Source organism: Ceratotherium simum, chromosome 11, assembly GCF_057802395.1.
Source record: "Ceratotherium simum simum isolate JZ-2026a chromosome 11, ASM5780239v1, whole genome shotgun sequence".
In the NCBI taxonomy this organism is placed as follows: domain Eukaryota; kingdom Metazoa; phylum Chordata; class Mammalia; order Perissodactyla; family Rhinocerotidae; genus Ceratotherium; species Ceratotherium simum.
In genome coordinates this window covers 61,861,274-61,874,845 of record NC_141910.1, presented here as the reverse complement: position 1 = coordinate 61,874,845, position 13,572 = coordinate 61,861,274, and the positions used below count along the sequence as shown (strand labels likewise).

Below are 13,572 nucleotides of genomic sequence, written 5' to 3'. Positions count from 1 at the left end.
CTTAAGGAGAAAGACAATCTTCACTGTGCCTCCAGAACTTCCCTCCCTTGAAAATAATTCAATTCCCACCTGAATGTAAACCTCGGAAGGGGTTTTGTTCATTGCATTATCCCCAAGGCATAAAACAGTGCCTACTAGTCAGTAGGCAGGTGGTCAATGAATAATTGGTGAATGAATGAATGTACAAACATACACACTTGAGGAAACTGATCAGGTAGGGAACATTCGGGAATTTTCCTTTGTTTTCCTGGTAGGGAAACGTCCAACATTCACTTGGCACTACTCCTCGCCAAGTCTTCTAGGCTTTGGCAGGCCAGTGGGGAGTGGGGGAGGTGGCAAACGTATGAGTCCTTCAAGGACACAAAAGGGGGCTTGGTGCTGCAACTGCCTAGATTCTAAGGTTGGTTCATTCTCTCCTCTCCACCCCCGCCCCCCAAAAGCATATTCAATAAACATTGATTAAGTGTATACAAAATGTGCTTATTAAACGTTTGTTGATGGTTAGCATGATCTGCCCAAGGTCACACAGGGCAAGAAGCTTAGGACCCAGTTCCCTTCAACACATATTTCTCCAACGCCGCTCTGAACCAAGACTATCCCGGGCACTGGGGTACCAGGGAGCCCGGCTCCCAGGTCCTAGCATCAGACCCTCTGATGAAACGGCGGCCCAAGGCAAAATGCCCACCATCAGTGTTCCTTCACAGTGAGCAGGGTAGTACGCTCACAGCTTGCTGGGAACGCTTCCTTCCAAGAAGGGATTTCTGCATTTTTCTCCTTCACTTTACAGCCTGACAAAGGATGGGCCGGGACCCCTCTAGGGCTGACGGCGGCGGGAAAAGCAGGCTCCACGTGTCCCATCTCTGGCCTCAGCCTTCATCACCAGACTAGGTAACCACGGAGCTTGGTGAGCCTAGCTCTCCCTCCCTCGCGCCTGTCCAGCTGCAGTCTGCTCTGGTAGCCAGGCTCCCTTTTCCTATCTACTTTCCTTTTGAGTTTCTGCTAAAATCTGGAGACGTGGAATCCACCCGCGGGAACTCCGAGCCCCTCCAACTGAGCATGCGCCAATGCCAGGCTCCTTTTGGTCACTGGCTCCAGAGCTCTCCAAGCTGGGGCTGCGGAGCTGGAGGCGGAGGGAGGAGGCGACAGGGGAGGGGGGTGCCTGGAGAGGCGGCGGCTCGCGCGCCTGCGCATCCAGCTCCAGGGTCCCTAGGTTTTGTATGGGGTTCCCAATCCGCAGCAGAGACTTACCGAAGCGTGTTGCGGCGGCGGCTGGGCTTGCAAGGCGCGATCCAAGAGGAATTTAAGCAGCCTAGAGCCCCAGAGAAAAAAAGAGCGCGAGAGAACCACACACAGAGACGGCTTAACCGTTTACCCGAATTAAATATATATATAAAGAACTGTTGAGTTTTATCATTTTCGTTAAGTGACCGTGCGCAGCGCTATAACTGTAAGTGGAAAATACAATCTTCGTTGCATTTCTGCATGTAGTACAGCCAATTGTCTGGGAGATGCTTTGGCTATTGTCACATACTTTGCATAGATGCGTCTAAATGCATGGTGACAATTGTTTTGGTTAATGCTGGTGATCTGAATGTGCTGTTAGTCCACAGGGAACCTCTTGGAATAATGGGATGGGGGAAGGGGGAGTGTTTACATGCGGCGTGTTTGGGGGATTGTCTTAGGCAAGATTTAAGATACGTGAAACAGAGGTGCTTTTTAGTTTGTCTATAAATAGGCAGATTTCCTTACAAGATGTAAGTAGCTAACTGACCGATTGTGAAGTTTTCCGGTTGCTGATAAAACTATTGAGCGGTTCCAGTCAAGTACCAACCCGTCATCCGTGGGGTTGGGGCACCATTTTTCTCACTGTGGAAGAGCCGTGCAGGTGTTTGCTAAGTAAAACTGAATGGACGAGGTGGTGTGGAAATCAGGTTGATTTCAAAGTGGGATGTTAGTGTTCGGAATCACAGACCGAGGCGCAAAATAAGCACGTTTCTCTCTTAGTATTTAAAAATGAATAGATAATTTTTCGGTTTTGTTTTTTCGTCACGATGGTGAATGGGCAGAAAAAAAGGAAAGATGTTTAACCGCACAGTCAGCCGTCTATTTTGAACGGAGTCTGAGACTCAGAGTCGCTGAATGAAGACTGTCAGACCCGAACTAGTTCCCTGCTTTTGCATCCGGTATTCTCATTCCGGAATGCAGGGTTGAGAAATGTAAACCCAGATGTGTTACATTTGGTAATGTTTCTTTAAAGGAGAAAAGGTCCTTTTGTGTTTTGAGTTAAAATGGGTTGTTCCTTGCCGAGAAATAGAAGAAGGGTCTTTGCAAGGTCAAACCCCCTCAGGGGTGCTGGTGAATTGGGGTTGGGGGGAAATGGTGATGATCCATGTGAGTGCTCAGCACTGCATGGATCAGCGCCCTGGGAGATGCAAGAGTGGGAATCCATTTTTCTAGAGTTGCCCTCCTGTCCATATTCTGGAGACTAAAATGAAATGGAAATGCTAGTGGGTGTAGAAAATACAAGTGTATATACTATCTGTGTGTCACGTCTCACTTGAAGACAAGAGGAGCAAGGGAGTTGTATGTCTACATATTAATTTTTTTAATTTAAAGGAATTTCAGGTTGACACAAATTACAAATGAAATCCTTGTGAAAACACATTTTATCTCCACTACCATTTAAACTGCCTACATGTGTGTGTGTTTGTGGGGGGAGGTCCTGCATCACTGAACACCTCACCCATAAGTGCACTCTCATTCAGCTTGGATATTTAATAACTCCAGAAAATGCTGCACTGAAGCAGGTTGGCAGAATGGCATGAGGCAGACAGACAAGAGAAGAGCATGGCCAGTGTGTGCTGGATTTCCATGGAAAAAGCAGCTCCAATTTCTGGGATGAAATGAAATAAACTTTCCCCAAATAGGGCAGATTATTATAGGACTCTTTGGCCCTTCAGTCAGTCCCACTATTTGGAATCTTTCAAAAGAATTTATAATTTATTTAAATGGATGGAATTTGAAATAGGAAATTCGAGAATATCCTCTCCTTGGAAACTCAAAGTGTAAATCACACTGCCCTCTCTGTTCCTCCCTTCCTTACTCCAGGGCGGAAAGACCAATCATTTGTCATAATTGAGCCATACTCCTTGTCATCACTGAGAGTTGGAGTCAGCTCCCTGAATGGTGCAGGTGTTGCCCTGCGTTGATACATGGGTGATACATGGGAGGAAGAAGCGGGAAGCTGGTATTAAAGCTCATGTCAGAGAAGTTTGCTCTGGGATACCCTGATTCATAGGCTGACAGTTATAGAGGGTCACTTCCGGCAGACACCTTCAAAAGCATCTAATCCAAACCGCATGTTTTACAAATGAGGAAACTGAGGCCCAGAGCCATGGAGCTAGGGAAAAGTCAATTAACTTCTAGTCTATGGAATAAGCAATTAAAAAGTAATGTTGAGTGGAAATGTTCCCTTCTCTCTGCACATTTAGCACCCTCAGTGACATTGTTGAAATCTTCAAATAAATAATTGCCTGCTCCCCAGCACACCTTTCTAAGTGTCCCAAGGGTTCCTTTTCACATCGTTGCACTTCCCCGCCTCTCCTGTTTTGTAAGGTTTCTTTCTTTCTCCTTGCCATTGCCCCTCACCTCTAATATACCCACCTCATTAGATGTTTAGTCTGGCCTTCCTGGCCTCCCCTGCATCTCAGTCAATTTCTTTGGGATCCTTGGAGTTTTTTTGAGAAAACAGGCAAACCAGTTGGAATCGTCAGCTCCTCTTTGAGGACTGCCCAGGCTCATCCCTATCCGCTCTCTGCTCTATTTCCCAGAATCCTTCAGGGAATCCAGCCTTCAGAGACACTGCAGGCTCCATCCTCACTCTTTTCCCTGTGTTGCCTCCTTCAAAACTGCTGCAGCTGGAGGGATTGGGACCCAGCAGAGTGAGGAAGCTGCAGTGTAAACACACAGTGGGCTCTGCCAGCTCTCCTCTGGCTCCTAGAAGGCAGAACCCAAATCCAAGATGCTTAACTGTCTGCAGCCTTCATGGAAATCCTCCAGATGAAGCCACCTGCAGGGGAAGGGGGGAGGAGGGGAGACTGAAGAAGAATGCTCCGCTGGTTCAATCTGAAGCAGGCGCTATAGAGGAGAGCAGTGCAGCTTTTAAAACCTTGAGAGATTTTAAAGCATGTGCACAGCTCTTCTTGCTGGACAGGGACTGCAAAGCAGGCAATAATACCTGCCTAATTGGCCCTTCTTCTCTTTCCTCCTTTTTTTCTCCTTTCCACTCACGTGCTTTCCCTATTTCTCCCTCATTTTCTCCCTTCCCTAAAAATTTCCCAAGTGCTTATACAATAAAGCTCTAGCCCTTTTTAAGATAATCCAGGCCCTCCTGTTCCTTCACCAAAAATGTAATCTCCCAGGCACTCAGAAAGATAACCAAGACCGCCTCAAATGTCCCCTCTGGGAAAATGCCAGGAATTCTTACCTGAAAAAGCTGGGGTACTAGGGCATGCCTGAGGAAGACAGAATCTGGGTCTCTTGCTCGTTTGAAAGATTAGCTAAATACCTTTGGAAGTTGTTGAGGAAGCTGAGGGAGCAAAGTGGTGAGTTTCTGAACACATTCACCAATTAACGATTTAATTTAACCCCTCCCCTCGTGGTAAACCTTTACTGAATTGAGGTGAGCTCTGTCTTGGATAGAGTTCATCCCTAACCAATGCTCCTGGGTCAGATGTCACCTGGTCTCGCTATCCCATTCTGAAAACAAGCATGTTCAGAGTCTTCTGAACACCAGGCAGCAGCCTCTGCAAACAACCTAGGCTTGTAGCTGCTAAGTGCCCTGCTTTGATTTGCTGTGCTGTGAAGCACATTGTGCAATAGGATGACAGGATTAGAAATGTTGTTTTGGGCAAGCTATAGGTTTTCTATTTGGATTGCGTAGAGGTATGGATTCCAAAGATTGCTGAGGAGCTCCCTGGGGAGTTTCATACAATGACAGCTGTAACATCAATATCAAACTCATGGTTTCCTAATTCACAAGAGCAATATATTTTAATGTTGTTCTAAATGTCTTTTTCTTTGTGTTGAGTGATTATGCTCCTAACATTAGTGATTATTTAGGAAGATAGGAGGGTTCTTCTTATAGGAGGAATCACATTCAGTTGATCTAAGGTTGAAATTGACAATGTACATCTCAGTTAGTTAAGTACATACAAATATATTAATTTTCTTGAATTATCAAATGGAGTATCAAAAGGAATAAATTAATAAATGATTGATATTTCTACTATCCCAGTGGTTAATTCACATAATTAATACAGTATATAAGCTGGAGGAGGTCTATATAAATTACCTAATCCATCTCTCCAATACATTAAAAATATAGTATATTAAAGATATATCTACAATATCTTAAAGATATATCTACAATATGAAATCATGGTCCACAGAGGCAGAGATTCTAATGACTTTTTTCATATTTCCACAATATCTGTACAATGTCTTTTAAAGTAGATACTCTACAATATATGTCAATTAAATATTTGTTCTAATAAGAATCAGTTGTATGTATCTTGTAAATTATATCAAGATTGTCATTCCACTAAAAGCATGTGCACAATTAACATCGCTTTAAATGTCTTTATGTTACTAAAAGGAAAAGCTAGACTAAAGATTATTTTATAATTTATTTTCAGTAAAGATATAAAAATACTATATTAATACCTTTAAGAGTGCTTTTTAATCCACTTGCATGAGCCTCCTCCTTTTTATCTCTTAATAAGTAAAAATATAAATTATTTTTACCTATTTATAAGAATTGATATTAATAAGGCAAAGAGGAAATCTAAGCCTAGACTATGGTAGCTAGGTGGACCGCTTATTTAGATCATGGGTCTCTTGATCTATGTTATTATTTTAACATGTTCACACTGTGAAGGGACCACGACACTGCATTTCTCATTTACAGTTTGTTTCTAAAGATCACTTATGCTCTCTTAAGTGAATCAAAATAGTTTGAATTGCTCTCAGCCCGATTCATTGAGAACTTCACAAATGGGGATTTTGGGGGTGCTTTAGAGACTATTTAATGAATGAAACAGAAATGGAATAGGAAATTACTGAAGAATCCTCAAAGAGGTTTGACACTTTAATAATAAGGTGCCTGTGAATACATTAAAGAGATGTTCTATACCCTTATCAGCTACCTTAAAGCACGCAAGTCAGGTAATTTGTCATGATTCTTATGCTTTCTCTGGATTTCTCCTCTGCCTTACTTCACTGCATTTTTAACACAGATGACCTGCTGTGTAACCACCAATTGTTTGTTTTTTTAAAAGATAATGCACTGCATTTCTAACAATTTATTGTATTATTTCCAGGTGAGCAATCTATTTCCTGTTGTTCTCAATTACAATTAAGACTTGGAGTAGCCTCATTCACCAAGTGGCCTTCAAGCTCAATATATCTAATACAATAATTGCTGAACTTTTTATAGAAAGTAGGGCTCTCTTAATTAAAAAGATTTCATTTTTATAAAGTATTGCCCATAAAAGGCAAAGTGTTAACAAATCAGTTAAATTTACTTGCAATTATTATAGATCGCTAGAATGAATCCTATTTTTCTTTATTCTTGCTCATATAGAGACTTTTCTGAAAATAGAAATCTGTCACTTTAAATGTATTTTTTTCTCCTTTCTTTGGATCTTGTTTATTATCTCTTAGGCTCTGAAAGACTATGAACTTTTGAAGAGCTGAATGTAAATAGATTTTTTGCAAATCATTAACATGTTAAATGTATTTTGGAACCTAGGTGAATTTTTTTCTAATGCAAACAACTAAACCCTAATATTTCTGTTGTTTCATATTTTAGAATGTTTATTGCAGTTGAAGATTTCTTAAAATAGTGGACTCTGGTGCTGCAGAAATCTCTGGTGCACCAGAAGTCTCTGGTGTTTTATATTTTGCATTAGTTTTATTAATTTGTGATTAGTATGTTTACTTTTGATTTCCTGGAAGCTTATCTTAAATTATGAGTGAAATATTATATTGGAGGGCCCTTAAGCATTATCAATAAAGGTGACATGATTATTAATATAATACTTTATTTTGAACGTATCAAATAGTGCTGTACAAGTCTGACTTGCAATTAGCAACTTCTGTTTGTTGGAATTCTTTGGCATTTGATGTTAGGAGTTAATGGAAGACTATCAGTTTTGTTTATTCCAGAAATTCAAGTGTTTTGGAAGTTTATACATAAAGTGCTTGGTGTTTACTTTCTTGCTTATATGGGAAGTTCTATGAAAAATAAAAAAGGAATTGTGAAATAAGTTTAAATTCCACAAATTTACAATCTACAAAACTACAAAATTGTTAGTTTTTCTTTTAAACATTTATGAAGATATTCTTTCTTCAGAGTGAGATGAAAACTATCCATTTACTTTTTCCTCATTTTTAGTTTGTAAAGGGGAATATTCCTCAGCTCTCACCAAGGTTTCAACTGGCTCAAAAGAAATTATAAGAGGACATGTAAACAAGAGTTTTCAAGCTAGATACACTTAGATAAAAAACCCAGTTGCACAGTTTGTTTTATCACCTTGAATAAGTTGTTTAACCTCTCAGCTTCAGTTTTCATTTAAAATATTAATTCACAGGATTCTTGAACAGAAAATAGGAGATTATATATGTAAAGAATATAATGCCTCATTATTAAAACATGCAATAAATGATAGGTATTATTATCATTATCATCCCTTTCATCAGAACTCTATAGTTCTTAAAGCACCTTGGTCTCTGAGTTGTAGTAATCCCATTCATAGTGGAACCTCTGAATAAGGAAAGGGGATGTTGGAGAGCAGTGAACAGTTCACAGTGCTTTACCTACCTTATAAAACAAATACCTATTGAGTAAATGTGGCAAACACTGTGTAGTCGTTGTGGAATCAACAGTAAATAAGATACAATCCCAGCCTTCAAGAAATTTATGCCTAATGGGGAAGACAGATAAATGCAATTCAGTAAGTTAAGTGAAACAAAAAGGTGGTATAGATGCATAGAGGAGAGAATTTCTGGAAGTGCCTACACTGAGGCCTCAAACTTCCTATTTCTCTCATTCTTTCTTTAAATGCATTCCGTTTCCATTCTACCTTTTCTCTATCATCACCACCCTACCATATAATACCAGCGTATGATTGGGCACGACAGACTATGGAACTAACAGCACATTTTTAAGCTTGTTTCCTCATTGAATATATTTTAAGGTCATCTACTATTATTTTTCAAGTAGCTAAATAATGTGGCCCTTGTCACCCACCCAGGCCTCTAGTGGATCACTGAACTTCAATAAAAACATTTCAAGAGCCCTGCCTCTTGGTTTAAATATTGAACCTTGATACTTCTATCCTTTCATATCTTCCAAAAAAGGGATTTCTATCTGATACTCTCCCCTCACCTTCCTTATTATTCCAATTCATTTCATGATTCACCTTTCAATGCTTATCTGTGGGAGGACTCTTACGTGATCTAAGCTTTCATTTTTTCTCCCAGGGCTTTTACGATAAGGAAATATACCTCCCAAGCCCTCTTTCCTACTGAATTGAAAACTCGCTTCCAGCCCCTCTACACACACACACACACATACACGCACACACACTCAGATGAAATCCAAAATGGCCTTACTGTCTTTAGCTCTTCTCAGAGCCTTTTCACTTCCCCTTAGCTTTTTCTCCCTTCTCCAACTATTTCGCGCCCCATTTACTAGGGAATTTCAAGTACATTTATAATCTGTGGTTAAAAAGAAGCATCCTTTTCCCCCATAGAAGTCTACAAAAGTTGCACCTAAATTCTGAGGCTCTTGTGTATAGTAGGAGTCTTGGGTGATTTACAGAACTGGATAGGACTTGAGATTCAAATTAATTTTTGAGCTTATTTTCTCACTTATGAGATGGGGATAAAGTATTTACCCTATAGGGATGTTGAAGACCTAATGTAGTAATCTATACATACATAGACAATCCTCCCCCACCCCAGTGATCTATGGTGCTCTTCGTAAATAATGTCAGAGGACATCTGCCCACTTTGAATTGTCTTCTGACCTTTATCCTCTCTTTTTGTACGTTTACCTCCAGGGTGCCTTGAGCACCTGGGAAACATTCCAGTGACACTCTTACTTCACTTCTTTTGTATCAGGTCTAGCACTATTACTTACATATCTTTTGTCCATGAAATAAATGTCCATCAAATAATACCAGATAAATGGCAGAGAGAGAGGCCATAGTGGTGCACACAATATATGTTGCAGAACATGTTTGAGTTAGGATCAGCATATCAGAGCCTTCACTTGCTGAGTATTTGTAAAAGTGTGCACTAATACACGCTAGCTAAGAGCAGAGGGATGGCTCTCAAAGCAGAGGTGAGGGAGAGATGCACATACATACAGATGCATACATACATACATGATATATACACAATAAGTTCAATGTACTGTCATCGATTGTTTGACATTTTTTAAGCAAAATATTTAAGTGCAAATTGCTCTATAACAAATCAGCACTTATAAGATGGCATTAAAAGAAAGACGTATTGAGGTTTTTCTCATTCTAAATGAAGTGGCCGAGTTGAAGGGAGAGTGGTTTAAATGTGGTGGTAAGGGCATTTTAGACTTTGTTTCTATAAAGAAATATTTCCAAAATATTGATAGTTATATCTCCTCAGAGAATTTCGTGAAAACTTTTTTTGAGGGAAAAAGTGTTTATTACATCCCACTCTTAGATATTCTGAGTGCACATTTTCATATTAATACTAAGTCTGAGTGGTCCTGTTGTAAAGATTCCAATATCTGTGTAGCTTTGTTTAACCTTATGTTTCCAAACCTGTTTGCTCAGAGAACTTATGTTAAAATATGCTTATTACTATCTCATTGAGTTCTGAAGAACCCAGTTAGAAAAGCTGTTTTAGACAGAGAAAAGCTGAACTACGGAGTCGAAAGTACATAAAACTAGGGGTCATTAGATATATGTTTTAGGCATCACAGCTGTGCTGTAGTCATCATAAGTATGAGTCCTGGAAATGTTATTTAACTTTTAGTTTCCTCATGTAAAATAAGTATGGTATTACCTACCCTCTCTAGTTAAGAGTTATCATGAGATTGAGAGGACTTTGAACATACTCTGTAGATTATATAGTGCCATGTGATGGTAGGAAATTTTATTATCATTCAACTTTAAAATTTTAGTTCATTTTTGATTTAAAAAGATAAGTTAAGAATCAAAGTGCTGATCTTGTGCAAATTATTACATCAAAGTTATATCTATTAAAATGTGTCCCCTGTCCCCTACCCTCCCCCACCTCAGCTCCTAAGGTAGAATGATAAATCTGTGATATCTGTAACCAGGTCTTCACAGTTAAATTGAAAAAATGAGTTTGAAGTAAAATGATTCCAGAGGGAAAACCTAAATTATTTGAGGTTTGAGATACACCTATATCTTCTAGATTTTTCTCAGGATTTCTCATGTTGCAGCTGTACAACTTGAACCCACAGCCATTTCTCAGTGGAGTGAGCGTGTCTCAGTTTCCAGAGAGACTCTTGTGGAAAGAAAGGCAGCTATGATCATGCCCTTGTGTTTGTTCTACCAGGGAAGCTTTGGAAATAAGATTTTCATCCTACTGAGGTTAAGAGAGACCTATGTGGGTAACTGGGCCTTCCATTCCTGGAGTCAGCACGGGCGTGTAGATCTGAACCATGTAAGGGCAGTGAAACTGCTGAGAGAAACAAAAGAGACCCACGTATTCCTGTGTCCAAAGGGAATTTGTCTTGGACAAGCTCTGTGCCTGCTCAGGGTAGGCCAACAGGGACAATGGTTTCTCCTCAGGGACAATGGAAATCATTTCTCATGAGCTCCCAGCCCTCATTATCAAAATCTGATTCTTCCCTAGGCACTCTCCCTAGTCATCCTAACCAAGAGTTATCTCTCAGTCATCTTATCGTATCTGGATTGATAGTCACTTGTGTACATGCCAGCTCTCCTAAAAAACTGGAAGTTCTTTGTAAGAAGATACCATGTTTGATGAAATTCTAGGTTCCCTTTAGAGAGGTGCACCACTGGAGGGCAGCTGAATGGGAGTAGCAGCAAGTCAACTGTACGTTGCCCATAGTCAAATGTGAAGTTTGGAAATCTGCAGTCAGGAGTTGTTAAAGAGTCCACAAATACCCCAGGATAACGAGAAGCATCATTTGGGCATCTGACTCACAGAGTGTCAATGGCCAGGATATACCAGCACCAGTCTAGTAAGACTTTGCCCCTTTCCTGTAGAACCCCCTTTACTTGCCCCCTCACTAAACACAGCAGAGCAAATAATGGAGGAGAGAAGCAAGCAGGACGAAAGAAATCACTTTGCCGCTGCTAAATTGTGACGTCTTAGTTCAAAATTGAGCTGAGAAAGGGTTGGGTTGGATATATACTTAAATTAGACAGAACTTTTTAATACCTAGAAACAGTCACCTTTCTGGTACCTGAAAGTGACCTGAAAAGATGTAGATCAGCCCAATGTTATCATCCCAGGATACGAAAGGGCAACACAATAGAGCATATTTGAGGCAGGGATGAGAAAACAAAGCCATATAGCTAACCCATTCAATAAACTGACGATAAAAGGAACAATACAAAATGGCATATGATTCGTTCCTAAAACAAGAGGTCTAAGGCAGAATTGCTGGTGTAGGTATTAGAAAGAAGAAATTGGTGTGAACTGGAGTGGCAGAGGAAAGTGGTCTGGATCCAGGTCACCAAATGGCACAGGAGAAACTGGAAAAGGATGACATTCTTCCAAAGAGGTGCTCTGTAGAAGACTATTTATGGCTTTCATCTTACGCTCTTAGCAAAAATCAGATTCATCTGAATATTGGAAGTTATCTCTAGGCTAAGTAACAAGAGTGAGGAAATGAAAGCAGAGATCATTTATACTTTGTAATAATATTAGCTAGCAGTGTTGTAAAGAACTTAGAGTGTGTAGGGCACTGTGTTAGATATTTACACACATTGCCTCATTGAGCCTACATTACAGCTCCGCAAGGTAAGTTTAATTTTATGACTAAGAAACTATGTCTCAGGAAGGAATTTGCTCAGGGTCACACAGCTGCTAAGTGATAAAGGTGTATTTAAACCCAGGGCTCTGTCTGCCAATCTACACAGGCTTTTTGTTTGTTTGTTTAAACTTTTTATTCTGGAAAGCATATATGTTGGAAGAGAATAGTGTAATGAACTCACCTGTACCCATCACCGAGCTTTAACCATTATTAAGACCACTTTGCTTCACTTCTGTCCCCATCCTTCCTCCTCCAATGGATTAGTTTGAACAAATTAAGACATTATGTATATCACTTCGTCTATAAATATTTAAATATGTATCTATAAGGACTCTTTAAAACATGTCCATAATACCGTTACACACCAAAAAAATTACTTAATATCATCAAATATCTAGTCAGTATTCAAATCTCGTAAGTATTGTTATTGTTTATTTGAATCAGGATCTAAATAAGGTCTAAACATCCCGGTTGACTAACGGCAGACTGTTTTAGATAAGACATGACTGCTTTTCATCAGAGAAAAGTATGCTCTTGATAAAAGAGACGTGGCTTTAAAGATGAGCCTAATCCCTCTGAACAAGTTATCTAACTTTTGGAAAATGAAATTGATACCCCTAAGATTAATTCCGAGGGTTACTAATATAATCCTTTCCTAAAAAAGTTTACTAAAACTTTTCCTAAAAAAGGAAAAAATAGAATAATAGGCCAAGAAGCTTGAGGAAACTTTTTGGAGTGGTTTGGCTACTGATGCCTTGAGAGTACTCCCATTTTATTTCTGGATGGAAATCTGACCACAACTGTGCCAAAGTGGCTAATAACTAATGGCTCTGAATCACCCCTACTGACATGTTTGTAGTTCTGTATGGTTTCCCATATGAAAAGGAAGGACATTTCAGAAAAATGACAATATTGTAAAATATTTTTAACTTCATGTCCATTAAAAATAATAGAAAAAATTACAATATCACGTCATGTTAGCAGAGGTTAATATAATATGCAGAGATGACAATTAAAGAAAACAAAGAGGCGGGCTGGCCGATGGCGCAGTGGATGCGGATGCGCATGCTCCGTTTCGCGGCCCGGGGTTTCACAGGTTCGGATCCTGGGTGCGCACTTATGCACCGCTTGTCAAGCCATGCTGTGGCGGCGTCCCATATAAAGTAGAGGAAGATGGGCATGGATGTTAGCCCAGGGCCAATCTTCCTCAGCAAGAAGAGGAGGATTGGCATCGGATGTTAGTTCAGGGCTGATCTTCCTCACCAAAAAGACAAGAAAAAAGAAGCAATTAATCTGATTCAGATTTGAGTTTACTTTTCCTTCATATACTTTTCCTTCATATGAACTTGGACAGGTCACTTCATTCTTCAGGGTCTCAGTTTCTTAGAGTATAAAATAGAAGTTCTGAATAAGATAATTTAAATATTCTAAAGATCAGATATCAGCAGCATGGGAAGATGGAAAGAATATTGGACTATAAATCAGAATTT

The 13,572-nt window shown here is 39.8% G+C and overlaps 1 protein-coding gene across 1 annotated transcript in view; it reads left to right on the top strand.

Moving 5' to 3' along the window:
* The first annotated feature begins 1,251 nt into the window (after positions 1-1,251).
* VSNL1 (visinin like 1) overlaps positions 1,252-13,572 on the top strand; it is a 109,038-nt gene continuing 96,717 nt past the window's right edge. Inside the window, exon 1 of the mRNA XM_004418312.3 lies at positions 1,252-1,447. The gene's annotated coding sequence lies outside the window, so the exon portion shown is untranslated. The remainder of the gene's footprint in view (positions 1,448-13,572) is intronic.